Source organism: Nannospalax galili, unplaced genomic scaffold (genome assembly GCF_000622305.1).
Source record: "Nannospalax galili isolate Female #2095 unplaced genomic scaffold, S.galili_v1.0 scaffold537, whole genome shotgun sequence".
In the NCBI taxonomy this organism is placed as follows: Eukaryota; Metazoa; Chordata; class Mammalia; order Rodentia; family Spalacidae; genus Nannospalax; species Nannospalax galili.
Window position 1 is genome coordinate 1,767,086 of NW_008339916.1, and position 5,604 is coordinate 1,772,689.

Here is a 5,604-nt window from a genome sequence, read left to right on the forward strand (position 1 = left end):
GGTGGAACTGGTAAAAGAAAGGAGCCAGGTGCTCCTCCCAAGCCCATGTGACCTCTGAGGAACAGGTCCTCAAACAACCTTAAGAGTAAAAATAAATTGGTTTATCAGGGTCAAGTTTATGGCCCTTAACATCCAAAAGGAAAGTATAACAAAAGATTAAAGGGGTCAATATAATTTCTTAAGAGTCCATATGCATAGCTAAAGGATGCATAACAAGCAAAAATACCAGATAGGAGATACCTTCTTTTGAGTTGTTGGTCAGGGTGCCCCAAGGGACTTCCAGATAGTAACCCAGCATAGAACTGGGAAAATGAACAGCAGACCCTAATCTTATCTAAGAGTACTGACCCTCCTAAAACAGACCTCTAGATAAGCTGACTCGATTCAACAGAACGGCAAGTAGTGGGGAATTGCTGTGGTGCCAACAACACAGCAGATATCAGGGATATCAGAATATAAGGGCTCTGGTGGGGGGAGGGAGGCTATGGGAGGGTCCCAACTGGGAAGTGGGTGTATAGTTGAATAAGATGGTTTGGCATGTTCTGTGTGATACACACACACACAAAAAAAAAATCAACACATTTAAAAAACTGTATTATATTTGAGGAGGAAGCATGGAAATTTATGTCAATCTAATTAGGAGAGGTGATAAACATTACCACTGAAATCTACCCGATGCCTTTATAGGCGCCAAGGATCCAAGAGCACACAGGCGCCAAGGGTCCAAGTGCAATTGATTATGACTCATAATAATCAGATGCATACAGATTAGAGATGCACACGTCAACATCTCAGTGTTAGTAGCAAAAGCAATGAGTCTTTCTTCAGGGAACAATATATTCTAAAATGAAATGGAGATCTTTTTTAAAGGTTAATAACTCATTCAATTTTATGTCTTACAGGGCTTATACTGAATTCAATATTGTATAATTGTATTAACTCAACTGTGAACCTAGAAATTTGTACCCACTTGTGAAAGTGATGTACTCTTGCTCTGGAGTGTGTTACTGAATGAGTAAAATCTGTAGTGAAATGCTTCTTCTAATCATGTAATTATTAAAAATTTAAAAATAATGATTAAAAAATAATAATAATTAGTAGATGTGAAAAACATTACCATTGAAATCTACCTGATGACTTTATATCCATGCTCAGATGCTAAGAAGCTCAGAAAGTAACCGACTGTGACTAGGAAAACGAATTTTTTTGTATGATGCTGTGTATTTTAATAATATAATGGAGATCTTTTTTAAAGGTTAAAACCTCATTTAATTTTATGTCTTATAGGGTTTATGCTGAGTACAACATGGTATAACTGTAATAAATCAACTGTAACCTAAAATTTTACAGCCAATTTTGAAAGAGATACATCTTAGCTCAGAAAATTGTTATTGAATATGTCAATGCTGTTGTAATGAAATGCTTCTTCTAAGTATGTGGTTATTAAATAAATAATTAACTGGGAAAAATATTACCTACCATAATCACAGGAGTCAGAAAAATAGAAAGAAACATAGGAGGAGAGGAGAAGACCTAGCATGAATTTTGGAGAAAGAGAAGCCCAGCATTGTTAATGGGGAAATGGGGGAAATTGTGGTTACTTTAACTAATGAGGGAGGAGGGAGAGGTATATTGAGGGAGAGGGAGAGGAAAGAAAGACAAATAATACTTAGGTGATCTGAAAAAGCAAAGAGAAATGTATTATTTTATAAGACTACAGGAAAATATACACATATGTGTGAGTGCACATGTATAGGTGAAGGGCATATAACAAAAATTAGAGTACCAGGTAAGGGAAAGCTGCCTTTGAGTTGTTCATCAAGGTAATTCAAGAGATTATTCATTCTAGTCCATCATACATACTTCATTTCGTATAGACCCATTCATAGGAATATAGGAATCCTTTAACATTTCTTCCAGTATAGTATATAATCAAATAAACAAATTAAGTACTTTTCTAAATCTCCTTGCAATTAGCATCTTGCTTTATTTCTATGCTTTGCAACAAACTTTGGAAGAATTATTTTTTCTCAGTATGTCTTCATCACTCAAATTTCCTCAGGGCCACTCCAATCAGGTCCTTACTCCTACCACTTTGCCAAAACTTTTCCATCACAAAATCACCAGCAATCACATCTCAAATCAGCAATAATTACTCAACTACATTTTGCTTGAGCTAAGAGCAAAATTACATCAGTTAAAGTCTCTCTTTTTTTCTATCAATATCAAATTACTTTATTGAAGGAGGTAAGCCAACATTAAATGGATGTAGACATTGCGAGGTAGCACAGAGGAAGTCGGGTTGCTGGGACAGCTGGCAGGACTCGAGGCCTTTGCTCAGTAAGTACTGAAATCCAGTTTACCACATCTCCCCATTTTCAGTTTTCCATGGATCAATTTTCACTGAAAGGATCGTTGAGACCAACAGAAAGGATTCTTGGAGCTATCGGCCAACATTCCTGAGGAGCTTCTCTCAGTGAAGAAATAACCTAATTTTCAGGTTCTTCTGGAAGATCGAAAAGCCTCTCTCGCACTGTGTCACCATGCTCCCTGATCCTGGCTCTCTTTTCCTTGTACTCATTCTTCAAGCATCTCTTCATCTCCCGATCAAGACCATTGCAATGACCAAAAATTTTCAGAATGCTGTGACTTTTGTGCCATTCCTTATGCAAGTCAATCAAGGAGTTGCATTCTTCAGTGTGCAAGTGTGGTGATAAGTCAGGATGCATCTTCAGGAGGAAGGACCACAGCAGTACAACCATCACTCGCTTTCCCACCTCTCCGCAAGTGCTGACAGCTGACATGGAGGCTGGCCACCTGCTGCCTGAGCCGGAAGCTTCACAGAGAACACCCCAGTGTCTCCTTTTTCAAAATTTTGAGACATACTGTGTTTATATGTGACCCCAAATGCCTCATAATTTTCTTATGTGATTGGATGTTCTTTCTTGATCACTTAAAATGCACCTTTGACTTACCTTCAAACTTCCATTGTAACGCTGCTGCCCCTTAGGTTTGGTCTTTTAAAACATTAATTCTCACAGAAAATGAATACATTATGGGCAGCTAACACTTAACACAACATCCATTCAATCAATAAATATGCCACTAACATTTTTTTTATGTTTCTCAACAAATGTCAAGTCAAATTTCTAGTAGTTCAAACCATAAATATGGGGCTTATTCAAGACTCTCATTTTTCTAATATACCTCATTAATGGATTATAAATCTTGCTTATTCTACCTTTACATCTATCCAGATTATAATCACTTCTTTCAATGTATATCGCTAGTTCATTGGTCCAACCAACACTTACATTTCATGTGAACTCCAGGCTAATGTGACATATTAGAATTGGGGGGGCATAGCACTTCCCATCCCATGAATCAGTTCTAGGTCCTAGTTAATCCCTGTGTGACACTTTGCATTTGAGTAAGAATCATATTGAAAGTACATTAAATAGTCCTTTAAATTCTAGAAGCTGCTCCTGTAAATATTGCTACTTAAGAGAAAGGAAAAAGGCAAACAGCGAACCTTCTACTTATTTACATTGGGTATTACAACTGAATCCCTAGGAGGAGAAATGAGGTCTCATGATCAGTGATCATAGTGAAGGGTGCTGTTTGAGAGTATGGACCACATAGGCTTGCAGACTCCAGAGAGGAATTCCTATATGCCCAGGAGTGTTTTTGTAGTGGCATTGGAACTAACTCATAAACTGGGCAATAAAAAGTAAAGATTCCAGAGTTGGATATAGTGGTCCATGCCTTTAATCCAGTGCTTGAGAAACTGAGTCAGATGAATCTCTCTGAGATCTGAGGTCGAGGCCAGCTACATAGTGAGTACCAGATTGCTTGGAGCTATAGGGAGACCCTGCCTCAAGGAAACAAAAATCAACCAAACAAACAAACAAAAAAAAAAAAACAACCAAAAAAATTAAAGTTTCTCTTGTGCATGATTGGGAGAATAATAAGAAAGCTAAGATAAAACAAGAATGACCATTTAGAGGCACCTGGGGTGGGCTCCTTTTCCTGTTGCATGCATCTCTGCCCCTGGCTTTCTGGAACAGAGTTAGCAACCTGCCATTTGAAATCCTGACACTATATATACCTCAAGTGAGCAGACACACAATAAAAGTGGTAAAATCCATTTGGGGGCAAATTATTTCCTTCATTTTTGCTATTCTCGATTTAAAGAAGTACTAATGTTTCACTTTGTACAGCCAAATACAAACGCATGTGAAATTCACGACCAATTGTTGTCTTCATTCCCTACTGTCTGTATGCATCAGACAATGTTCTGAAGTCCAAGTTTCTTTCTTGTAGTATTTAGCAGCCACCTTTATGTGATTTATTCCTTTTTTTCTAAGAAGAGTCTATCAGAACAGCTTTCTCCATTATATTATGGCTGGAGGTACAGAGCAATGCCTGCTGTACTGGAACTCTGTAGCAAAGTCCACTGAGAGCACTAATGAATAAGCAGTGGTATTTGGGCCAGTTCTGGTGCATTTCTAAACAATCACAGTGAGAAACTTGTTGAAAGTCTGAATGAGTGTAGGGAGGCCTTCAAGTATTCCTTAAAATTAGTATTTACAAAAATCTATAATTTTTACTATCATTCCTGGTTATAGAACTGATAAACACTTTACTTTTTCTTTATATTACAATGTGATCCAGGCAGGAAAATGAGTATTCTGATGATTTTTGTGTATTATTTTATTAGTAATGAAAAGGAAAACACAGTTTATATTCTTCAAAATGTGATTGAAGTAAGCAAAATTGAGTCATAAATGTTAAATTTCCATTTTTATGTTTAAAATATTTCTCAAAATGTATTTTCTGCAAAATATTGTATGTTTCGCTGTCAAACGTTAAATTTGTTTTGCACATTAAACCTTATCTCCCTTTCTTTGAGTGCTTAAATGAAATATGATTATTGCTACACTAGCTTAATAAAACCAATAAATAACAGTGAATGAGAAAACAAAAAAGAAGGAAATATGAGTTAATGAAGCCTTTCAGGCAATGCATTCATTCTTTTGAAATTGGTCCTGGTGTTAAGATTAATTCTATTAATAATATAGTTTGGAGACAGTCATCATGAATCCCATTTAAAGCCCATGAGTGTTTGAAATATAAAAATCTGATTTTTCTCAATGTCACACAAATTCTAAGTTGTATCTTGAAGTATAGAGGCCTGAGATGCAGGTGACTGGTTTCCACATGGCAATCTTTCTGGTGTTTGTATACATATGTGCTTGTGTCTTGTGATACAGATATTGCTTCATATTAGAATGGAGCTCACTTTATCATGTAAAGAAAAAAATAATGTTTAAACTCTGTCTAAATGTGAAGACCCAATATATGGCTACAGATTACATAAGGACTGATAACCCCATAATAAGATCTTGGTAGAAGAGCTTAGTAGAGTTGGTTCAGAAATTTCTCCCAAGGGCAAGATCAAGGACTTCCTCAAAGGAGGACGGTAGTAGGGATCCCAAAAAAATCTCATTGGACTGGTTATTTTCAGTCTTACTTCAGGGACTAATGTCCCAACAGTGTGTAATAAATTGCCATGACCCAGTGTAATTCACAAAATCTCTGGAG

General features: G+C 36.6%; 1 pseudogene; it reads right to left on the minus strand.

Annotated features, from left to right (window-relative positions):
• Nucleotides 1-2,489: 2,489 nt before the first annotated feature.
• On the minus strand, nt 2,490-2,729 carry LOC103735387 (annotated as a pseudogene).
• Nucleotides 2,730-5,604: the final 2,875 nt, after the last annotated feature.